The 26,596-nt window shown below is 38.5% G+C and overlaps 1 protein-coding gene across 3 annotated transcripts in view; it reads right to left on the reverse strand.

Annotated features, from left to right (window-relative positions):
- The window catches only part of LOC141911872 (cephalotocin receptor 1-like), a 46,739-nt gene that overhangs the window by 10,497 nt on the left and 9,646 nt on the right, over positions 1-26,596 (reverse strand). The window lies entirely within an intron of this gene.

A 26,596-nucleotide genomic window follows, 5' to 3' on the forward strand; every position in this document is an offset into this window, starting at 1 on the left:
ACGCGAGTCAATGTGAGCCAATCAAGTTCTCGTTTCCAATTACGTAGGCTATTTCGTGAGATAAAGGAAATGCCTGTTATCTTTCTTCCATTACAAATCTGATATCATCCAAGTTTTCGTCAAGAAAGTTTCTGTAATACGAGATACACTTAAAAAGAACTGCGCGCGTGCTTTCGTGCTAAGGAAGAAAAATGCCTTAAAGTTCAAAAGAAGCAAACAAAAAGATTGCCGTCCATTGGTTTGGGATTTTGTTCATCATTCTATTCTATCTTGTTTCTTAAAGAAAAAGATTAAAAATCGAGTTATTTCATTTTATATATATTCATAGAATACTAAATTCGTTCGAACTATAGACCCCGAATGTTCCGAGTCTTAAAAATGGAACAGAAATTTCGTGTCAGTTTCTTGTTTCTTGGTTCATTAAGGTTCCTTGAAATGGGTAAAGAATACGCATCTACCACATCGACTCTCACGCTTTAAGATGCAGCCGTTATTTTTCTGCTCGTCGTCGCGTCAAGTATAATATAATTCCGACCAACTTCGCAATCAGGCAACTCGAATGAATCAAGCAGCCAATAAAAAGTAATTGGATTTCATTGAAACGCCGATGTGGTAATCACCTGTTCAATCCTCTACCAGACATTGAGATGAAATGGGCATACTGTAGACACGAGTCGTATGCATTAAAGTTGATAGTTAATAAATGTATAGTTAATGAACTATTGTGAAATATTAGATTCATCAACGGCAATTAACTATATAGAATGCCAAATTCAACTTGATTTCCATATTTAAGCAGTGAACTGAGATATTTTGAAAAAAAACATCACTGGCTGTACATCAAGAGTCCAGCTAACAAACGGGAAGTTTTGAAGACGCTTCAATCGATTGTCTTGATATACTCAAGGTTAGAAGTTTTCGGGGGAAATTTTGATGACACTTGGATCAATTATCTTGTCGCTTCATAAGTAGACGTAACCCGCAAAGGCCCATTGTCTTGGCCCAAAAATTTAATTTTGGCCTGAATTCCTAAAAGGTGCGATGAGGATATCAAGAGGTTTTAACTTTTACGATGTATTGTTTATTCATTTTGGTACCTATGCATAGTTTGCAACCACAATGAAAATGGTAGATCGTGACATGTTCTGTGGTTGGTTTCGAGGTCATTGGTTTTTGATGTTCACCAGAAGGCGTCACGATAGTGGAATAACATGGTATTTCCATATATATTGGTGCCCATGCATATTTCATAACCACAATCGAGCGAAAAATTCTTAGGACATTTTCTATGATTGATTTGAGTTTCAAGGTCATTAATTACTGTATATGTTCACTAGGGGGCGTTTAATATTGAAATGATCAGATTGTCAAGCATTTCGCCACGTGAGCATGGTGTCCCTTGAGCCCTAGTTTCTCTAATAAAGCGCTTTTATATTTCATGCACCAATAGGTTTTTATAATCCAATGAAAAAGACCAACAGAATTAATAATAAAGATAGATTAGCAAACATTTCAGACCGTAAATGATGATATTTCCCCTTCATCTGTCATCAAAAACAATTGCAACTTCAGGAATAAAACAATGACAATAAAGCCAAAATGTCTGTGTTTCTCAGGCTCCACAATGCTACCGCCCGTGGGATCCATTAGTTGCCACACTGTAAGTGTTTACACGACCGGCTTATGTATGATCTGATAATCTGGTGGTAAGTATTTTCACGGGGAAATACATTAACTGTCGCACTAACGCGGTGGCTCTCCCGCGGTCGGATGGCACTGGAGACTTGGGTAAATATAACACCCGCCCGTCTGTAATCATCGAATACCGCCATTCGTGACTGCTGAAACGTGCACCAATTTGGAAGAAATCACGTTTAGTAACCGAAGAATAACGCGCACCTGTCGCACGAAGTTGTGTGTCTCGATAGCACAGCATTTTTACCCACACGCCAATCCTATCATCCGAGATATAAGCGCCGAATCGGCAAAGGTGTTCATATTAGTGTTATCAAAAGTGTTTATGAAATACGAAATGTAACCAGATAACGATATCTAAATACGTATCTTTTATACACGAATCTCTTAGAAATTATGAAACGTAGCTGTTTATTACATTATTAATTATTCAAACTCGGGTCTGTCTGTCTGTCTGTCGGACGGTTGCCCATGGCGTAATGCGTTATCGGAGACCTCTGAAGGTGCCAGAGGTGAAACCTGCAATTAGGCAGTATCGGTTCCCGGTAAACCACTTACCCGATTCCGAAGATGATAAAACACTTTGCTTGTTGAAGTCTCGTGTATTAATATAAGTAATTCGGGTTTTCTGCCATGATGAAACTGGAAGGTGCGCGAGTTAGCCTACCTCCCCAGATGAAGCACTGAGAACATTTATACAATATACATATACATACCTATCATGATTGGAACAATTTCCACGCGAATAAAATGAAAGCTGCACAAATTATCAAAATTAACTTTACGGCCTAGACGCTGTATGAAATGTCTGCGAAGGCATCGTCGATTTTCGATCAAGATAAACAATGCAATTACGAAAAGCATGGTGTGATAAACGAGGATAGTTTAAACTCATCGATAGATCGACGCGAAAAACAGGCCGAAGGCGGTGGTTCAACTCAAAAACCATATCGGCACAAAGTCGTTTATTAAAGCAATTAAGCGACTATTTATCAGGTAATAAGATACTGCAAATGACAACCTTGTACCTTCTTCGCCAGGTTTATGCGCGCTTTGCGGCATAAATCATTTTGTTTGTAGCTTGTTAAGCGTTATTAGAAAATGCAAACGAGTAAATTATCCGCTCGAAGATCTCCGCAGATAATTCTACCCGCACGACAACAACGTCGCAAAGAAAAACCGACGAAAATCTCGAGGTTTCCAACGACAACGTAAATTAGGCGTCTGTTTGTTTATGATGGAATAATGTGCACTGTGATGATTTCTCTGTAATTCAAACGTTGTAATATTTTTTATGTGTCCAATTGTATGTGTTTGTACGAGATCAGGGAACAACACGAACACCATTAAATACACGATCCATGACAGGAATCTCGTCTGAGAAAAGATAGAAATTTTATAACATGAAAATCGCAGAAATTTTTCACGAAACCTACGGAAAATCTGAAAATATAGCGCGTACTGACACATTTGTAGGCGTCGTATCAAATTTTTGATGATTTCCGTTAAAGATGGAGGTATATGCTGTTATATGCTAATGCACCTAGTATATTTTCATTACGGCGCGTATAAAGAAGGCAACGCAATATATTCATCACGATGCACGGCCCACCCAGAGAACACGGCAAAAAGCTATCGTTATTTTATGGGGACCCTATTAATAGCACGATAATCATTGAATGGTCCGTACCTTGTTTAGATGTTCACCACACGGACTCGATGTCAGCTTTACGATTTGACATCATAGCTTCGATGGTCATACATAACGTTAATTATCAGCGTACCTCCTGTGGGATTAGTCTCATGTAGATACATCGTAATTATACGTGGTGCGCTTGTAAACGGCCTGACATTTTGAGAGACATAGATATATAAATCTAGTCCATCCCTATATTCCAAATCCCCTGCGGCCGAAAGGCCTGGCAGGTAATTTCTCGTGTTCACCTTACTTGGCCAATAATGAGGGCCAATAAATAATGAGGGATGGTCATTAAAATCTCCAGTAGTCCAAAATGAAAATTGTGTGCAAGAAAAGAAGAAAAGAAACAAAACATTAACTTCAACTTGCAACAAATTGAAATAAATAGTCATGAATTATTTCAACTTTCTTCTTAAGTTAAAGGCAATGGAGGCTTTTTATCGTGTTTGATCTGTTTGAAATAAGAATATCCAAGTCGCCGGGGGATTGGAATGCTTTCCATCTTCGGTCGCACTTGCTGGGCTTGTAAAACACGATGTGTTACTCGCCCGTATTATTTGAATTTCTGCGATAAGCTGTTATTTACTTTGCTGCAATGCTTGCTCAAATAATTGTTATCTTTATTATTCACAGCCCTACAGCCTGTAAACCGCCTCACCAGCCGAAATAACTCTTGCAAATTTACGTGTTTCGAAATTTTCAATATCATTTATGAATCGCTGACGGCTAGACACGGCAATATTGAACCGGCATATTGAGTTACCGAGACCCATCGTGAAAGATGCGGTGATTTCTACTTTTTCCAATCCGGGGACAGTTTCAATATGATTTGAATTTAATTCGTCACGGTAATAGTATTCAGACAGTCGTAACAATTTTCATTCGTGATTTTACGATGCGCAACCCTCGGAAGACGATGATTTTCATTGATCGCGAAACTCAACTTGTCACGTCTCGGAGGATTTCTAGTTCTTTCATCCGCGGAACACCAGCATCGCACATATCCCTGATAATTGTGGCATAAATCTTTCGTTTTTGAAGACCCGAAAAGCCGGGGATATAAGAAGAAATTCTTTTGAAAAAATAATGAACAAATGTGGCGCGAATTTTCCGCGAAGATTTCCTTTCTATATCGAACGGAGTACGACACAGCAGAACGGCACTTCTCTCATCAAAGGTGTACCGCGGAAATTCGCATAAATGAAGCAGTAGTTTGGATTCTTATTGAAGGAGAAAAACAGAACTATCGACGTCACTTGCTTGCCGGTGCCCGTGGCCTGTATCTGGTAAACAGTTTTCTAAGATGAACGGAGCCAAACTTGAATTCATGAATCTTTCATGAAACTATTATCTCACTGTCGCCTGTGACGATGGTTCTACTAGCTCGGCATGCTAAGTGCTTGTCTTTTTTTAATTAGCGACGACACTCCCGATGTAGCTGCACGGTCAAACCCTGTTAATGGGCGAGGTCAAATAAGGTAATACAAATGACAATATTAGCTCTATCGTTGGCTCATCAGTTCGAAACGTATGTTCGAGACTTCACTGCAATCTTGGAAAAAATTCCCGTGCGTTTTTACGAAACCATATCACTACAGTAGTTATTAATGACCCCGAGGCATGTGCGGAAATGAACAACCGACAAAAAGGATCGGTGCTAACTGATTTATCGACAAACTCAACTTCAAATACCGAACGGTCAAGCGAATTCAGCAATTGATGACTTCGTATTAGATGTGTGCGAATTAATCAAGACGAAACTGTACAACATCATTGCTGTACATCAATCAATTTGTCGCCAGGCCCATTGAGAATTCAGTTGTTTGAGATTGCATTGTCGTCGATATTGCAAAAAATCTTCCCTGCACTAATTATTCCAATCTCTTCTGCCGCTATGCAGGTACAAACATTCTACTCTATTTCAAATCTGTAAATAAAATCTCAACCAACTAGAAATTCCTTTAAATGACTTGCACTTATATGCAAGTATTTAATAACACAGGGCCAATTGCTCGAAAATTAACCATAAGTACAGCGGTTACATTATAGTCTTATTGTCATCATGTCAGCAGATTAATCTTAACCGACTTCTGATCAAACGGCTACGGAATTCGATATCATGAACCTTTTTTTCGTTACTCTAATTTAATCAATGATATCTTATTGATTTGGTTAGCTAAAATGGTTACTTCACCCAGACATTAAGTCATGGCGGATGATATAGCCGTGAACGCTAATGCTGTAATCTGAATGCAAACCCCACCCCATACGAGATATAGAGGAAATTAACGATATAGTTTGTTGGTTCACTTCATACCCGATCGCAATGACAAGGTAGGTCAGTAAGATAAAGCGTGATGCTGTTGATGCAGTCCTTCTGGCTGCTTACAGTTTGCGGGTAACACTTCAAAGGCCGTCCGGTTGTGAGGTTAAATGAATAATCCAACAAGGTTTAGTCTCGGGACACCATGATCTGCACGACGTACAGCAAGATAAAAAATAAACACACAAAAGGAAACAAAAAAGGTAAATGAATAATATGCTCGATGTGAATGAAAACATGTGAAATTCCCATACTGATGACGCTGGAAGAACCAATCAACAACGAACAGTAGTGTCAGTAACAATCACGTATATGTCTGAGATATCCGCATTCACCAACGAAGCCATGCATAAATGCAACTCCAACCGACTCAGCTTCATATTTCTAGCAACAAAGCTGAATATGCCATCTTGACCTTATGCTAAAGACATAGACAAATCGTTGAATATAAGCGACAGGTGTGGTCTTATCAGACAGTGAAATTGATAAGTTTTATGTTTTCAATATCTTCTATATCATCGAGCTATTACTCGAGTTACAATGGTGACGACAATTACGCGTTCCTTACAGGCATAACAGCGGAAATTCGATAATTTGTAAAAAATAATTAAAACCCTTACAATTCCAAAAATGAGTGAGCTCAATGCATCTGCTTGCTACAGCTTGCTACTACACCTACGTGGTTAACGTCTCCTTGCGAATGCGTGCAGTAACTGAAAATAACGTACGTATCCGCGAATCTAATTCATAAAAGAGATTAAACTCCATAGGAATTCAGGCAAATATATATCGAAATCGCAAAGTAAATGAAGTAGATTATTTATGTAAATTGACATAGATGGTGCACTTGATCACACGTATCAATCAAGTGATCAAAGATCAGCATGGACGAACATTCATTGTCGATTGTGCGTATTTTGCGATATGAGCAACTCTAATTTCTATTTGGAATGAACTCTATCAGAGTGATTAGGGGCTATAGTGAGTGTTAGCCGAGGACTTTACCACTGACGACAATAGAATTTCCAGATAACAAACCTCGATAACTGCACACGGATGATGGTGACCCTCAAAGCGATGAAAAGATAAAGTAGATTTGGTCGACAAGAAATAGGCATCACCGTCTCCAATGACACGGATTCAACCAAACGCTCCCAAGATTTTTTTGAATCAGGTGGTCGAACGAACCCCCTAACATTTTCGAAGTTCCTTTCAAAATGTCAGTGTCAAAACATTCGGATTTTCATGTTTTTTTTTCTCGTAAAAGTGTTCAATTACTGGTTGATATGTAATTGTTGAATATTGGAGATAAATATGGATTTAACGTCATAAAAATTATAAACGTTGTGCAACTTAAGGTTATCGAAAAAATATTTATATTTAATTTAAGATCTGTCCTTTAATGAAGTGAAATTTTTCTTGAAACAATTTTTCTTGAAACAACTGCCCCTCAAAACGAAGGCACAGGCCAGGCGTATAGTTTGATATCCCCCCCCCCCCCCCGATAACTTAACTAAACTAATATCATTGGTTTCGGGATTGATGGCCTGTTGCGCATCTTCCAAATTGACCCCAGAGTCTCGTTGATTGGAAAAAAAAATTTCAACCATAAACATGTGCATTAATTGCCAAAATCAAAACCTTGAGCCACAATATTTGTCGTTTATTCCCACGATGCAGTGGTCAAACAGTGCGCATCTTTGCCATTTCATCTAACGATTCGATAATGATCTTCACGTGAAATTTCTTTCTCGCCGTCGGGGGTACAATATTACATACACCTGAGCCTCGTAGTGACGTACATCGGCTCAAATAGAGGCTGGGTATTGTGCCAATTTACTATGAATTATTTTTCGTCTGAGGGAAGAAAAGATACCGCACCTTTATTTCGTATGAACGAAGGGACATTGTCAGCACCTCGGTCGTAAAGCTATGCCCGTGGAGCTGATATCATACGGTTCAGATACCATCCATTTCTTACGCGAGACTTCATCCAGCGAATATTGGTCTGTTGTTTCCACAGCGCGAGACCGAAGCACGGAACTGTAATCCCAGCAGAAGTCACAAGATAACAAACACCGTGAGACAAATAATATATCAGTAGTAGCTGCAAGCAGCCGGTATGACCGTGTCGATCCGTTTGACATTATACATGGTAAAAATTTTTTTACCCAGGTTCAGTTCATTGCTGACCTCAGTAGGTTCATTAGTTTGGTAGATAGTTATGGACAGACTTCTCTTGTTCATCAGTGCTAGCAAGTTTCTTCATTAGCCGAAAGAAGTAACATCGCCGCTTATTACAGATCGTTACTAATACAATGGCCGCACTTGCGAAATCGAACGATACCATCTAAGGAATAAAGAACATTAAAGGCCTTTTCGATCTTATTTCTACTGATATGAAAGATAGAATTTGTGAATACTATTCAAAATGCTATTCACACCATTTATGTTTTTCATCTTATACAATTTTCAAAGATTTTCACATTTCACTTCATTAAAGTTGGAGTCAAAAAACCTCTCGTACCTATATTAAGTATGTATACAGAATCATTGATGCAAAACACCTGTACCGAAACTGGCGCACTGTAATCATGAATATTTCATGACGTAACAAATATCATTACCGGCGGAATGAAAAGTGCTGCAGTCTTCACGTAGAAAAATTTGTGGAAATGTGTCACTTAGATTAATGAATATTGACAATACGCAATAATTCTACCATGAAATGACCCCCTCCATATAGGCTTGATTTAGCGGTTGGCTAAAATATATATTACAAAGTCACTATTCTTTTGTCAAAAGGCAATGGTACTTGTGCGCGTCATCAGTGTTCCGGCCACGATATAGTTTATAATGGACGTTGTCATGAATAGCCCCCGCCCTGTCTGTGTCTGTGTTCCATTATAACACTGAGAATACAGATGCCGTGTCATCACCATCGTTGCAGCCAATTTCACGCCTGGATATGAAATTGATGCCGACCACGAAGCCGTGTTGAATGAACTTCGGTCGTTGATAAACCGCCGATTTTCACCACTTTCATAAATGACGGTGAAATACCACAGGTGAAAATGTCGGATGAGAAAACACCATGTAGGAAAGATGCCGAATATAGAAGCCAGAAAGAACAATTTCAAAGGAATGATGTTGATTGATTATCCATTTCATCTAACATCCAATTAAGAGAAATTTTAAATATTTACCGCTTTAGCTGACGTAAACAACTGTGTCTTAAATTCGATTTTGTTTTATTTTTCTAATTGCACTCAAAGGTCGTTAAGTTTGAATATAGGTGTGTCCAAATGGCATCTTTTAATTCACCCCATAATAATAACTAATTCAAATCAATGCGAATTATGCCGTCTGTGGGAAAGCATGAGTACACAAGTAAAAGGGATTATTTTGTGTTAGTTAGTACGTGCACTAAAAGAAGTCGGGTCGACTTTTTGTTGTATAAGCGATTAGTCGTAAGTCATAAGACAGACACTCCCGCACGTTGACTTCTTCCGCAAAATGACTGAGCAAATTGTTTTCTGTTTATGCAACCTCAGCTGTTGTGATGCTTCATTAAATATCCTTATCTTCCTAAGACGGAAGAAAGTCTGCTGTGGTGTCTAAAAATACGATAAGGACTATGAGGTGTTATTTTAATTATGCTTGAAACAAGCATCAAATCCTCGCATCGTGGCGCTTGTTCAAGAAACAATTTTCGACTTTTTTGATGCAATGATTTTACATTCAATTCGCAGATATTTTACAATATCAAAGTAGCCTAAATAGATGTTTGTCATTTAGGACAGAGCGCGTATAGTTGGGTTTTTCGTTTCCACGTGTAAGAATGTGTCACAAATTTCAAATGATACCACTGGGAAACAACACCTTGCAGAAATACACATACTGGACAAATAAAACAGTCCACAAAGCGATAAAAGCCATTAAAGTGAAACTGTAAGTTTCGGCTGTTGGCTAACATTCCATCTGATGATGTCTTTTAGTCAACAGCCGAAACGTTGTGGTTTCACTTAATGAATTTCAACGCAATTAGCTCTATTGTGGAATTTTTTGGATATTCCCAATGGATTGTTTCATAAAAGTTAAATTGAATTAAACGTATAAGATAAATGCCAAACTGTTGTATAGAAAATGGATCTAACACTTGTTCATAACACAGTCGGAGGTCCGGTTGAATCATGGACTCTGGTTCAGTCTCGTTGGTGAATGGACGGTAGTTGTTAATTGGATTAACAAGTTTGTACTCTTGCTCTACGTTTGGGATATGGGGGTGAAAACTGTATATGTACATATAGAAAACCGACGGAATACTGCACATCCCATATACTAATAATATTTGTGAAATATTGTATATGTAAAATAGCCGCAATCACTCTTAAACCTGATGGAAAAGGAGAATGGTGCATTATCATTTGGAGCTGAGAGACGATTGCAAGACTGCACATTCCCCGAAAGGATTATCACTGATTCATTTGAACAGAATATTTCACTTACGGCACATTTAGAAGGACGAACATGCGAGGGCTGATGAATAATTAGCTAAATAAGCGATCGTGTGGGTGCGCGGTTGATAATGTCGTTAAAGAGAAATTTGTCGGGGGAATGCGGGGTTGTGCGTTGTTCCGGACTATACTAATATGACCATTTGTCGATTGTAATAACCGCGATTAAATAGATCATCATTCCTGAATGATCCATGACTTCGCAAACGCTACATATACACTTATCAACCACATGTGGTGTGACCAGTGTCGAAATGGGTAAAAAACGAGAGAGGCAAAGTGAGAACCTAAAAGCCCGACGCACACGACGCAGGAACACGATGGGTAGTGCAGGGTAACCAAAGTAGCTGCCTTTATCTTAGCAATACCTGAAAAAATCCAAAATGATCGATGCTATCGGAATGATATCGATTGTTCCTTATTGGTCAACAACAACCGCATTATTTGAAACTAACAACCTGAGCCCAAATATGACAAAATAATCCAAGTTGTTCGTTTGAAAGATTGAAAAATATAACATTGGAAATTTCTCGAAATATTTCTAAAACGTTATGATGATACATACTTAACCATAATCATAAATTTCAAAATCGAAATGACGCTAGAAATTTGGATGACGTACCATCTAAAAAGTGACTAAATATAAAACCTATAGTTATTTTCAAGGTTATGGACGCAATGACCTTTTGAAAAGATTTTGTTGTAAAGAGCATATACCGCGATGCAAGAATACCCGACTGTCTTAATTAGAGAAAATCTTTGAAAGATATATGAGCGTGAAACAAATTTCACGCTTGAGTAAAAAAACACATGCTTTTTTCTGCGGGTTCCAAAATAGAACTGGATAATGGTAGTTTCGTGGTAAAACACTGAAGAATTAGCAGCAGTTGCTTCAGAAATCTCGATACAAATGTTCCCAATCGTTTTTCATTCCACAAAATGTGGTGGCTAAAATGAGCCACAACTATTTTCCTTTTATTTGACTATAACTTTACCTAAATATTTGATTGTGTTTGCATTTCAAAATAGGGGCTTTAAAACGTACAACGTAATTGATAATTTAGATAATCGACTTAAAAACATTGTAATAGGAGCACTTTTTTGTGAACTTACCTTCGATGGTAACAAAAACATATAGTCCGTATAACGCGCACGTAATCAGAGTTAGTTATCGCCAGTGTTTCTGTCCTGCGGGAAAGATGACAAGTGAAATCGGTTGCAACGGAATAACGCTCTTTATCCGTGTACCACGTGATCAAACCGCGCCAGTCGACAGTAATTCCCACTCGCCGATCCCGGCTGTAACATGATGTTGATAATAACTTTCATTACAGCTAGGGGACCCGAAGGGCACACGAACGGGGTCAACAGGTTTATGAAGCCTTGTTGAGAGAAGAAATATATCAAGGTCTCTGAATTTGAACGAAATTTCCAATTCGTGCAACACTAATAGCAAGCGATGTCGTGCAACACAACGCCTGGCAGGCGATTCTAAGAATGATAGAAAATGATTTGGTTAGAATCAATATGGATCTATTAGATTGGAATTGGGTAGGAATATATGCATTTATTAGCAAAAAAATATTTGTTGACGACCACTTTTGCACTCGAAGGCAATCACATGAATTACTTTTTGCGACAGAGAATTTGCATTACACATCGTAATAGTCAATTTTTTTAAAAAGTGCGTTTAACCCAATAATTGGGTTAAACGCTATTGTCATCCACATCATCTCCATCGTTCAATGTTAATTTTCTATTTCGATTTTATTATTGATGCAAATAATAGCTACTGTGTCTGATGTTCGATAGCATTTTGAGCGTTTTTTTAGCACGGCCTAGCACAGTAATACATGACCTGGCACGGCCTAGGTCAGTAATACATGACATAGCACAACCAAGCAGGGTACCGGTAATACATGACCTAGCACGGCCTAACAGTAAAAAAGGAACACTTTACTGATTAATTGAATTATCCAAATGTCTTTCTATAACTCTGAAACAAAAGACTTCTTTGAGTATGTATCTTCAAAGAGCCTTTCCTGATCTTTAATCTTTTAATGGGCATAATCCTTCCTGATTCTTTGTCAATCTATATATTTCATCTGTATTTTCCCTATCTTATTTTAGGGATACTTCTTAATCTTGATCTAAAAGCTACTAGGTAAACATAATCAAAGTGTTCTATGAAAAAAGAAGATCTTAGATTGAGATCGGGACTTTTCATTAGGACCATAAATCATCAAGTGGTCTGTTCAACACATAGCATTCATTAAATTATTAAGTGGACTGTTCAACAAAAGCATTATCATAATCAGATTTACAACACTACAGCTATGTTTGCGTTTGCTTACCTAAAATCGACGTAATAGTGTGTTGGCTCAGAAAACTATGACAACAACGCTACTGTGGAAATTGACGATGAGGGAACTGCAAAGTTTGCAGCATGTTATGAGCAACACCGCAAAGCCTCGATTTAAACTGTGTGTCCGATACTCTGTTCATAGAACGGGATATTTCTGGGTGTAAGACATGAGAGCATCAGGGCGGATCCAGTCACATTTTATGCTTTTTTATAGTATTTGACAATTGAGTCGCGCTCATAGCATTTCATTTTGGAAATTATTTCTGTCCTTTCGGGAATTTCTAAACTACCATGGAAGTACTATTGTTTAATATTACACGAATTCTTGCAATCACCGGCTAGCGCTGAGCTGAGACATCATCAGACTGTTTGCGGGTAGGCGGTGTAGTGGGACGGTATATTTTTTAAGGGGTCACGCGTACCACAGGTGCAATCCCCTGCTCTGAATCTGCCCCTGAGCATGACCAATATTCTTTCGACGATATAAGCAAAAGATCAAACTGGTCTTCTCTTCTTCCAAAGCTAAATGTTTACATGAATTCAATTCAACGATTGGCCATCTTTGTGTGAAATGATGAACGACTCCCAAAATATAAGTTACGAAAGACGAAAATCAAAACGTTAAAGATGTTCTAAATGTTCTGTTTTTGATCAACTCTGGTCTCCCGAATTGCAATGAAAAGTTTTTGAGTCAATTATCAACTCGGAGACGTTGATGAAATGCAAAAGATAATCTCAGTTGACGATAATTTGTAGGAAGGCCTGAAATGTCCTCAAACCCAATACTGTTTGCGGTACTCAGCTGTAATAAAGAACGACGTAGGCTTCAATCAGTCTTTGTCAAGTGAGAATTTACGATGTGTGAACAAGCGTTTTTGAATTCTGCTGATACATCTAAAAACGGGTTGACACGATTCAGATATTCACTCGAGAGAGTTAACGGCAGACACGTATTATCGATGGTACGTGCGAAACGACTTGAAAATCTTCACATGGTGCGATCAACCGTGCGATAAAAGCAGCGAAATACCAGATACGGGTGTTACAGCAAAGCATGAGTTGGGGAACGCCTTGACAATCGACTGGCAAACCGAACAGTAATTCATGAGAGGTTTTACTTCCCGATCGAGATACGAGGCATCTACTGAAAACCGGTATGTAGGTGCTGTGCGCTGATAATGACTTGCGTTTCAAAAGGCTGACCTTGACAAACGATAACATCTAGATATTTTTCAACTTTCTTCAAGCTAAAGCAATTTAATTGAAGTGCTACTCTTTGCCAAATCGACATTTTTATAACATCAAACAGCTCTGCTTTTGACGACTGATTCGAAATCTCTTACGAAGTCAGTCGCTGAAAATAACCCCTTTTGTTTCACGAAACGATCATTTGACTTTTTCGTCCTAGAGCAGGCTTGATCCTGTAAATCACAGGAAATAAAACAAAGTAGATTAACAAGGTTCTATATTCGCGTCTGTAACTTGTAAGTGTATATACTGTGTGAGAAACTTGTGTCAAAAATGTGTCAGAATGGCACATCTTTTTCGCGGCCCAATAAAACTAACGGCTTGAGACAAAACCTTTTCGTTTTATTTCGCCTAAATGGCGTCTAAGAGAATTTGCTAAAATACTTCGCAAGAACTGATTTTACAATCAAAATTGACGAAGTAAATTTGTTACAAAGATAAACGCAGACACTGTGAGATTTGTATTCTGTCAAACGTGGTTGCTAACGTATATCGATAACTCCCCAGTTGAATTGAATTTCCTTAAAAATTAATGGTCGTGTCATTGTTGAAAATTGAACGGCTTCCCAAAGGACATCTTCAAACGCGACCAATCGTCTGTGCATGGCTGAATCCGGAGCTTATAAAATGCCCGGATGTACGATATGCCGTTCGTTATATGAAATGCATATTCGAACGCAAAGATGCAATTCGAATTATCCATTTTGTGAAGTAGAAAAAGCACCTGTACGTACATTGTTGCTTACACGTGGAAACAGATGTTAGACATGGTGTAAAGACTATACGGTCTTTATGGATGATGGCTTCGTGTTTAGGTCTGCATGCGTGATACGTACACATGTAAGTTACGATCACGTATAGACCCGCCGCATAAGCAAACGGAAAAAGTCATTTTAAGGGCACCAATCAACCCGGTCCTCTGTGTATTCTGTTCAAAATGAGCGATTATAATGCAACGACCGACGGTCGTTCGCAGTCACCGTGGACAAGACTGTCAACAAAATGAAACCAGATCAATCTACCGCCAAACAGAATATTGCTTTGATAAATGATATATTCAACATGGCTATTGCAATATATTTTCTTCAATCTATATGTCTGTCAGAAGACATCACCAACAGATTCAATGAAAAAGAATCATTCAGAGTTATTTATTAGGCGAGTGCATTAGAAATAGTCAGATTAACTGTTTTTCCGTGTGCAGTGAGAAAATTGCCTAGTGCTACTTGGTTTGATATCGTCAACATCTCATTTTTATTGCGAGTAAGAACAATTTAATGAATCAGCGCCCAGCGGATGTCATGCACGAATAGCCGATGTCCACTTGAACGCCGTTTTCGTCGTAATACACCCTCTATCTCATTTTCCGTATAGTTTACACTCAGCTGCGAATGCTCGTATTTTTTGTATCGGACCCGTTCAACAAGCAGGACTTCGGTAATCTATCATTAAGTTTTATTAATGGCTTAGCCATTTCACCCGCGACGCATCGCATTAACGAAAGACATTGGGTAAACAGTCGCGAAGCAAAAACAAATCGACTCGGCTTAACGGCTCACTAGACGAAGTGAACATTTTCAATTTTCGTCTCAACCATCCGCCTGTTAAATCCATAAATTGCCGCTGATCAGGGGCATCCATCTACCCTTTTATGACTCCATGGAAAGTCTGGAAAATCAATCTTTCCTCAACTGGTAAAGGTGGTTGTTGACAAAAAGTGTGCACGTCAGTTTCCCAAACTTTGTCACTTACCTCATTATTTTCTAACATGATTAATCATTTGAAACGATATCTTACCGTTCCGAATCACATAACGAATGGTTTTTAACGAAATGCCGAACTATTCTACATTTACGGTGGGAGTACTGAAAAAGACGCTTTATTGTGGCGTGTTTTTACAGTTCAAAGAACTTTGCTTTTCCCGACATTACTTACACAAAACCGACAACCTGTGTGTGCAGCACTAACGACAAAACTAGCTCTTCAGACCAGAACAAAGTCATGCGGTTTACCACGAAGAATGTTTACCAGAAAAAAACCCTATTGGTTTTGTTACGAAACATTTGATGAAAAAGAAGCGTGACCCGTCGATTCAGAATCTAACTACAAGGAAAGTACACAACGGCGTACACTTGGTCGAGTTGCTGCAAATCTATTTAAAAACGAGTCTCAAAGGAGAATGTTGTTTGATATTGAGGTACTACATGTAACACTTGGCCGAAAAATCGTTTTCAGAGTTTTTGAGACGAAGGCATCATATATTCGATTTACTCCGTCGGCGTCATTTATTCACAGCTTCACAACATTGCCGGATCTCCGTAACATATAATTAACAATCGTTTCTTTAGAATACCGCTACAAAATAACATAATCATGCGACGGATTCGTAACTTAAACATCTGCTACAAATATCTCCTTTTCGTAACGTGAATTCAATTAACTGGGGTAAATGTTGAATTACATTTACCGTGATTGACTGGAGCAGTGTCAATGTTGTTGGAAAATCGAGTGACTGCACCAGTTCGCAATTTCTCTTTCATAGCTGTCAAAGCCAACCTAGTCAAATTGATACCCGAACAACTACATCCAATTTGGTGACCTGCGAAGCCCATCGAAGAGATGTAAACACGAGTCTCCAAGGAAGAAAAACGGCAAATACACGGAAAATATCGTAGTTATGGCGGTATTCCCTCAAGAAATAGCTACACTCAGTAAAAACAAGATTACCTTGGAAAATCTTATGTCGCTTCACGCGTGGTAAGATTATTTCCTTTGATTATATAAGGAAAAACTAATAAATAAGTTTGGAAAATGATAATAGCGCACTCACGAGTCCACGCGGGCCGTCGTGCGCACGAATTCTTGTATCAGTGTCATTTCAACCCCAACACAATAATTACCCGGGAATCGTATTTCTTATCAAAAACGGCTCGGCGAAGTATCCATCTAACCTTATACAACGTAACTAATTGCACACAAAAACACGCACGCGTTATACGTTGAAATATGATTTCCTTCTGAAAACTCATCATAACACATGCTAAGCACTACGGAGAAGCAGTAAATTCTGTTTAATATTCAAACGGCTCAATTAGTTTTTGTTGGTATGACGGCATCTGTCGTTATCCCAGAAAATCTGCTCGTACATAATTGTAAAGCAGCTAAAGTTTTAGATTTACGTAGGCTCAAGTGGAAATTATGTGATCACAGGCATGTTATTCAGTGCTTCACTCGTTCGATGAAAGTTCATCAAAAGGAATGATTTCAGCGATATTCCGAAATGACGATTCTTCGTATAAAACTTTCTTATTCTTATTTCACCGTACCGATATTAAGGAAACATAATTCAGACTCTAATTGCATACATGCGTATGCATCATTATATTTCGTCACCACCAACGTACAGCATGCAGTGATTCGACTGGAAGTGGCGACATTTTCAAAAGTTTCTTTTTGAAAATAACTGTTGATAATAAAAGATCTCGAGTTGCGTATTTACCAGTAGGAATCAATCAGCTTAACTACTGAGAAAATTCTGATAAGCTGCTAACGAGTCATTCATAAAACGGTAAAGTAATGAGCAATTCTAGCCGAAGGAGGTATAGTACCACCAACAACCGTCTTTCGAAAAGAAATTGCTATATTTTTTCTGCGTTACATTTTTTACCAACCCACACATAAGCACTACAAAGATCGGGACGATGTACGCTCTTCTCTAATGGAACTATCAAATGTATGTTGCTTTGGGGTCCTTCGATGATTTGTGTATTTGGAGCCCAGTGACTAATTGGATAATGGTATATCCACACGGTGCTGCCAATTGGATTCGCTTACGAGACACAGTCTGTTGTGCGTTTTCCGCTCAACGCGAACAAATAATATTTGCAATTCTTTCCCTCGTAAGAAGCTGGCGTCAATTAGTTTTCCTGATCATATATGGCAATTAATTATATTGCGTGCAGATTACTTGCGAAAGGACATGCTACGAAGTATTAGACATTTCTGTCTTCGGATGATCAAACGTTCAAAATTCTATGCCCGTGGGCATAGACACGATGAACAAGACTAAGCTGATGTTTTTGGGCTTCGCGCACGAAAGAAAGCGCCGCGTGAACATTCCTTGCTTTTTAATATTGGAAATAAAGTTTGCTTTGAACCGATGGAACGGATTATGATTTCATTAATTAAAAAACATATCCATACCACAGACCGCCCTTATATACTGATGTCTACAACCGTAGGTCGGTATTTCTCTGTTCACACGAGATTACCTGAGATATAAGACCTGAAAACGCGTCAATTCGTCTGCATTGTGATTCTATTGAGTTTCTCTGATTTTTAAACCCACTATTAATCTACGGAACGGTTTACTCCAGGGACCTATTTGATTGATCGGTTATAGCATCCTCAGTCCCTCGCGACACAAAAACCATAAACCGATGAATAATGGATCCACGTGACTGCGAATCATTAACGTCTTAAAATGCTGACACTTCAAAATTTAAGAATCTTCCGAATTAAGAGGTATCGTAGGGAACAAAACTGTCAGGTTTATGTATTGCCACGCGATTTAATTGGCTGATTTTATAGGTTAGAATAAATCTTACTTGTCATTACATGCTAACTTATCTCTGAGTCGTTTTCAATAACGGACGCAAAAACCTAACTAAACGGTTTGTTGTTTGACAAACTTTGCACACAGCACCGCAAACGTGAAAGGCATCAACATTATGATTCGAAGTTCGTATCGGTGCACCTCGAGATCCAATTATGATATTCCAGGCAAGTAAAGAAAAAGATTCATATGGATATTCGATGAAGATGTTTTTGACGAGCAGGTTTACTTGAGCATCGCACTAAATTACACTGACACTGTCTCTTAATGAAGAAGACAGCCACATGGACGCGTACATGTTCTCTGTTTTAACGGGTGAGCCGTATTCGATTTTGGTATGTTGGTATTTTTTTCCAGAAAACCCGACGGTTATGATGTTGAAATTGAAACACGTGTGCATTCATATGCGTCAGAGTGACATTTTAAGGTATTTTCACCGATTCATTGACAGTATCAATAGTAAGGCAATTCCAATCTCAACTGCGAGGCAGTGCCTCAGGGTGCCAATCAACCTGGCAATTTTTAAAGTTGTTTTTAGAAGCTCCTAATTTGGTCTCGAATTCTTTCATGATCGAGCGCATGCGTTCAGCTCGTCGCCAATCACTATTCGATCAAACACGACAACAAGGTCTCCGTGCGGCCAATAACACACTGATGAAAGGCCCGTTCGGAAGCTACTCAGATTATCTATCCTGTTTTCCGTGCTAACGCGTCTCCTCTGGTTACGAGTTATTTTTACAACCTTTGTACATCTAGAAAATACGTCACACGGATTGTCGGGGTATTAGAGCAGGACGATGCTTATTTCCAAAGAGAACGGCGTACACGCTAGCCTTCAACTATACCATATGGTCATATATTCATCAGCACCTTCGTGTGACTACAGCCCATTTCCTTGATTTCAGTGCCCACTGGCGACATTTGACGACGCGTCAGGACATGCCATAACAACGTCGAAGAGTGTTAGGCAAATAATGTAAATCACGTTTTACTGACATTACGAGTGCAAACCTCTAAACACTTTCTTTAGTAATGGTCCCCGAAGAAGCTGCTCGAGATGCAAATAACGCATGAAACAAATATGATGAGTCGTCTTAGTACTTCATGTCTAGTCAATAAATAGTTTGCATTCTGGCATTCCGGCATCTTTATTACCTATAAACAAAGCTGATTAACGGGCCCATGAGGTATTAGCAGAAAATATCCTCGATTACCAGGCTTTGATTCAAAATCTAGATGAGAACTCAGACCTTTATGGCCGGTTCATTTTCACAGTTAGAGTTCGAGTTTTCCATTCGTATGAAGAGCATCGAATGGAATCTATTATCAGTTAATGCAATTGCGCTTTCGGGAACAATCATATCCATCGCAAAGGCACATCAGGGAAAAGCGATGAACGAAATCCCTACTGTGTAAAGAAGCCATCGCTTCTTACAACTCGAAGTCCGTATAACGACAACGGATGTTCTCTCATCAGGAAGTCACGAACCGCGATTATGTCGGTCGCTGCTAATGCCATCGAAAGTTGCTTTTCTGCGAAGCGGATCAATCTAAACGAACAAGGCAATGTGTTGCGTTTTGCAGCGTTGTACGTAGATCGTTCGCATGATCGCGATAAATACGCGGCTCAGGCGATAAGTAAATTATGTAGCGGTGATAAAGTCCGGTCATTTGTCAAGACCACTTTTTCATTAAGCCAGGTACCAACTGTGCAAATGATAGCTGACTACAATGTTAACAACGTCATTAACATGACACTGAGGCCATGAATAGATAATATCTAAAAATTATTACAATCACCAGTAGTATCCGCTGTTAATACATAAAATGACCTCTTAGAATCTGAAATACGTATCGCGTCGTTCCACCAAGGACTCTTTTTTCGCTTATCTGTATTTTCTTTTTTTCCTAAGGGCTGCTTTTTTGTACAATCTAATAGGGAAGTTTCCAACTTCCAGGCGCCATTTTGAGGCGGTCCCGCGGGTCCCGCATTGTTGGACAGATTTTAACATTTTTAAATCTAAAACCGCTAGCGCGATTAATTGTCATCCATCCCTCTTTTGGCACAAAATCGCGCGCGATTTGCACTAAACTCAACCGGTAGATTGGCCGTGGCCGCGTTTCTATGAAGATATTTTCACGAATACAGTATCAACAAAATCTTCAGATAAAACTTTATCTTCGGATGAAAAAGTTACAACCAATGACACAAAATTATCAATTTTTTTGAGGCGCCTTCCTAAAAGTGATGTATCTTTTTTAAACTGTAACTGTGTTCGATTGTTGCAGCGGAGGAAAATGAAATAAACACGATCAGAAAATAGAAATTGCCATCTTTCTAACGATGCATGACTTTAATTTTTGCCTAATTTTTGAGGCAAAAGGGAGATGCACTACAATAGATCGCGCTAAAGGTTTTAGTTTGAAAAATGTTAAAATCTGTCCAACAATGCGGGACTTCTGGGACCGCCTCAAAATGGCGCCTGGAAACTGGAAACCTCCCTATTGTTGCTTCAAAGCAGTCCTTCATCTAATATCATTGCATTTTAATTTATATTGTTCATTCATCAATTTTGTAAAAAAATTTCAAATGAGAAATGAATTATATCGTATCATCATGTCAAAAAAGGAGTCCATGCTTCCACCAACGAACTTGGCGCTTGCGATTAAACCCGAGAAACTAATCACAGCGATGAAGATTAAGTCAAATGTAGAGCAATACAATGTAAAAAACCTTCCTCGTGACATTTGCATCATTAGCATCATCTTTTTCATTCGGCTTAGTTACTTCGGATTTATTTGCTTTCAGATTAATGTCTTTTCCCTAAGAGTTATTATAATTTCTCCAAAGCATTCGCATCTGAACACTATCACGTATAAAACCATATAATTCGCAGATATCCAAGGCGAAACATTTCTCATTTGTTCAATTTCTATGCTGTCGTAAATATTGTATCTTGAAATTTGCATCAGTTTGATTATTCACTGAATGCAATGTCCATCATATCACGTGAAGTATAGTTTTGATTGTTTTAATGATGAAATGCGTATACCTACACTTTCAGGTGTATTTTCATTACGATTGCTAGATAGCAAATTGATAGCAGCTGGCCGGCGAAGGGCTTTTATTTTGCGATAAATCTAGTAAAGTTTGATTGATAGGCGCTGGGCCTAATGGCATCGTAGAAAAAATATCCACCGAAGACCACCGAAAACGAAAGTACATGCTTCGTGGCAATATGGTCAGCGGCGTCCGTAATCGTCGAGGTTTCGATGGATTGTGGAGTTGTGCCGATGAAACGCTCGCCTGCACGGTGTGGTTTATAGAAATTATCAATCATTGACGGGTACTAATGACCACGCGACGCTGATTACTGTCATCGTTTTCCCTCTCGAGCCGCGAATAACAGCAGCCGTCCGTCGTCCACGTGAAAAATGAGCTGAACATGGCAAAGACATTAACCAAATCTCACGAACCAAACTGATAAGCTTCATTCACATTTCGGCCAACAAAGCCGTCTGCAATTTGTACGATTATACGGTAGGAAAAAATTCGCAATAAAATGCCTGCTTTTAAGAAAAACAATGAATCGATTCTATTTTGAATATAGGATATGAATATGTCACGAACTTGATATTTGCTGCCTTGGTTGAATGCTGAAAAGGATAAATATTTTGTTCCTCGCTAGAGAAAACTATTTCAAAATGCGTCGTAACTGTTGTTGTTGTTGACACGATGGAGCTATAGAACCTGCCCCTCGAAAATCCACGCCCAAATCAGTAGTTAGACATAAACAAGATGGAAGTAGGAAGAACAGTATTATGGAAGATAACACATTGAATTCTGGGGAATGATCGCCGCGAAACTGAACATGATGGAGTTGTCTGCAGGTGACATGCGAACATCACCGCGTGTGATAAAATCAAGCGATTTCATCTAAACTTTTATTCTATAACTAAGATAGTTGCTTTCATTCTTCACTGGTTATGATCCTGCAATGTTGACGAAAAGCTCAAACTAGCTACAATTCATAAGATTAACGCAGTAGAAATAAGCGATGAGCTAAGGCCATGGCACTGCGCACCTGTCCTCCCGGAATAAGAGGAATGAATACGTAATTGACAGCTTGATTGCTACGTCTACATGTATCCCAGTATTAATATCAAAAGACCAGCGTGTGTTCATAAACGCGAGCGTTTAGCTAAAAAGTCTGACACGACATGAAAATGACATTTGGAGGTAGATCTGCATTTGATATTGAAAGAAATTGCGTGTCTCTATGTCTGCGGTCAACATAAAAAAAACGACTTAACGAAAAGTTACTGGTTTGACTGGACGACTTAAAATCGTACTTTGAAACAGCACCATAAAAGGACATCAGAACTCATAAATCTCGAAATAATATCAGGATGTAAATAGTGTCCATATAACCGCTGTTAAGGAGAGAATCCCACAATGATAATAAAAAGTCCGAAAATGAAACTTCGAGATAGTAGTTTATTTCAACGTTTCGACTATATCCTAATAGTCATCTTCAGGAATAATGAAGATGATTATTATTATTATCATTATTCCTGAAGATGACTATTAGGATATAGTCGAAACGTTGAAATAAACTACTATCTCGAAGTTTCATTTTCGGACTTTTTATTATCATTGTGGGATTCTCTCCTCATCGCGTCAACACGGATATAGTGTTCTACCAATCGTGAACCGCTGTTAAATCGAAATGGAATTGAGTTGATGTTCTTGCGATTGAATGGATTTGAGATTTGTAAGCGATCGCTGTTTCTGGTTTTATCGTTGTTCTTACTGGGATCCCTAATCTTATGATGGCGCCGATTTCTATTTGACAAAGGCATAAATCGAAATTCAACGCACAAAATCAACATTTGATACCGGATTTAGCGATTCTCAGCATTAGCTAATTAAAGATCTCCGTGCTGTGTGGTGACGACGTTAGAAAATAATTATCCCTTCTTATCGAAAGAAGTGTTTGCTTTATTTGTTTTTTTTTTCGTGGGATTTTAACGCAAAAGTCTGGGAGGTGAACAAATTACGACTAAATAGATTGAAATTGTTCACTAGATTAAGGGTGGAGAAATGCTGAAAATTCTATTGATTCACGATTAAAGGCTCGAAAGATTAAGTGTTTTCGAATGATGCATTTCGAAACGACTGGTGCCTTTACTAACTGGGGATAAAGCTCAGTTGTACAATTGTTCATTGTGTTCCAAGCGGTGCCGCCAAAATGCATTTCCACATCAATCAATACGGTCAGAGAACTGATATGTCGTAAAAGAGAACTGATACGATGATAGATCTTCGCTGATTTACATTTGTTTCATCGGTGCCTTCACGCAATATAAAGGTGGAAATCTTATATTTATCTTATCGTCGGTAAGCATCAGTCGACAAACGAAATGACACCATATATGTATGAATCGCTGGGAAATGAAGAGATGTGACTGTGCCTTGTAAACGGCTCCCTTGAGAAAGCAAACATTACCATTAAAGCGTTAACTCTTTGCATGCAACTTTGTTAAATTTTCAGATCTCAGAATTCTCTGATTTGTTCTTAACTACTTTCAGTACATGATAATAAAGCAATTATGAGGGCTTTATACTAACAGGGACATAGTAAAACTATATATTTTCTGTTTCAGAACAACCTATTCTATCTAAAAATCTATACTTTTCAAAAATTTTGCTGTCTGGGGTAAGATGAGGGACCCCAGAAGGCCCCACCCAGGGTGTGGTTGTACTAAATAAGCCTGTTTTTTTTACAGTAATTAACCAAGGAAAAAAAGAGATCAGAGAGAAACTGATTATAATTCTCCATTTTATCCAAGCTAGGGCCGTTGTTGATCACTGGGAAAAGTTTTGGGGTCCTTGGGTCATTATGATGGTCAATATCTCAAGGTCAACGAAAGGTCAAAAAATCAAATTTTAAAAAATTATTTTTTAATTTCAGTCAATATGTCTTCTCTAGTATCCTCTATTGCTGAGTATCCTCTCATGAGCTGAAATAAAGTATTCCTCGAGGTGTCTCCGAATATTAGGGGGTCTTTGTGACCCCCTAAATTCCCAGAGGGGTCACCCTAAATTCCCAGAGGGGTCAAAATGACAGAAAATCTACAAAAAGTCAGTGTAATTTGAATGACATACTTCACTGATGCGACTACGCCGGCCAAAAATAAACACTGATAAGAGTTAGAATGATACAGTGTATGTAGTGCTACTGTGAAAATCTATCTATGTCAGGTATGCGCCGTGTCTAAACGCTCTGTCATAGGCCTATGTGATGTATACACAGCTGGTGCTTGTATGGATATAGGAACAGCTTCAGTGTGTTGCCAAGGCCTCCGCGTGATAACAGACATAACATGAAGTACAAAGCTCGATGTATATTCCATCTATAGGGCCATAGCAACACTACCCGTTATGTGATGTAACGTCACGCACATTTCAAAGGTTTGACGACCGTTACTTCCGGTCACCCCCAGCATGCATAGAGTTAAACCAATGACCGCAAATCAAGCATTTGTATTCATGGGTTCCGACAGGCAAGGTTCGTGAGACGTCTCAATCAACGGCTCCCGGTGAGGATCAAATAGAGCACTTGTTGTTGCCCGTGGGTCACGTTTTACGAATTAACTATACGGAAATTACCGATATTTGTGCTTTGTATGTCGTTCTAAATATAACTGTCATTTGCTATCCATGTACGATTGACGATGATTTACTTCGCATATACGTCGAGCCATGGCATTCAGCAAAATCTTAGAACGAAATTTAATTTGGCAAATATAAGTGCAAATGATATAGATAGAATTTTTAATGACGTTGCAAGTCCGAATTGATAGATTTGGGGAAGTATGTTAAATTGGGGTTTGAATATTTGATTTTATAGTTTGAAATTACACGTGTATAGAACGGAACTTTTTTTCTGTCAATATTTTTTGTAACTCAAAAAACATGTATATATTTGTATACTGTTTTTCTGCTGATTCTTTGTTCATTGACGATCATGTCATTTGATCAGGGTGAATAATAAAACCTAAGCTTGGTATCAGAACGAAAAACGAAAATCTGTCAGGTTGTGAGATAGTTTCGATGGTGATAAGCTAAATTGAAATAATGCAAATATTTCACTTAAAAAATGATGATTAAAAATGTATTGTTTTACTCACAAACATATACACATAAACCAACATGCGCTGCTCCATGGACATCTATATATGAAGCTTAAAGCAGGAAGTTTTCACCAAATCCTCATTCGGAGTAATTGCATTGTCCGTTTCACCTCAAAACCACTTATCACAATGATTTGTCGACATGCAAAATCGATTTCAACGAGTTTGAGAAAATCGCTCGAGTAACCGACTCAAGAGCACTTCATCACTCGTTATTCATAAAGTCCTCAATTAGACATGAAAAAGGATTTATGTATTAGAATATGTGGTTAATAACAAAAATAAGCCAATAGACTTGTCATTTGGGGTGTTCCCATAAAAATTGCTACACAGCTTCACAGTCTTGACTAACCAACTCACTTAAATTCATGCTCTGATACCACCGAGATTCCGCCAGAGAAAAGAAAAACATCAATTTTCTACGAGCGCGGGACAAGTGCCCATTTCTTTATATCATATAAAAATCGAAGATTTGTGCGGGAGCATTATATTTTTGATTGCTCGACGCGCTATGCGTACTGCAACGTATTTCTCATGAAGCATTGCTGAATTGCGATGGCTAATTTGGTCAATCTACTACGACCAATATTTGAGAGCTTTGTCGAAAACTAAAGTAGCATCAGTAATCACATCTCACGACAGATGACGTATTCTCGCGTACGAGTATTCTCGGTGTCTTACTTACGGACAAGCATTCTTCGAGTCCAAGCCATTCGAGTCTTTTAGTGGGTAGTATTTTTATTTCCTAGTGAATGATAGATGCGGGCTATACATTACGTTAGGTAATGAAGTTTTCACAAGGTCATCATATTCTACCTTTGAGATTTCTAATAACCCACACACCAAGGAATAACGCGCACATGCCAGACTTCTACTGTGAAATGCGAGAGTTTATAATCAAGAGGAATCAATTCTTTGTTGGTTATGACGAGAAAGA

The sequence above is a fragment of the Tubulanus polymorphus genome, chromosome 1, assembly GCF_964204645.1.
Source record: "Tubulanus polymorphus chromosome 1, tnTubPoly1.2, whole genome shotgun sequence".
Classification (NCBI taxonomy): Eukaryota; Metazoa; Nemertea; class Palaeonemertea; order Tubulaniformes; family Tubulanidae; genus Tubulanus; species Tubulanus polymorphus.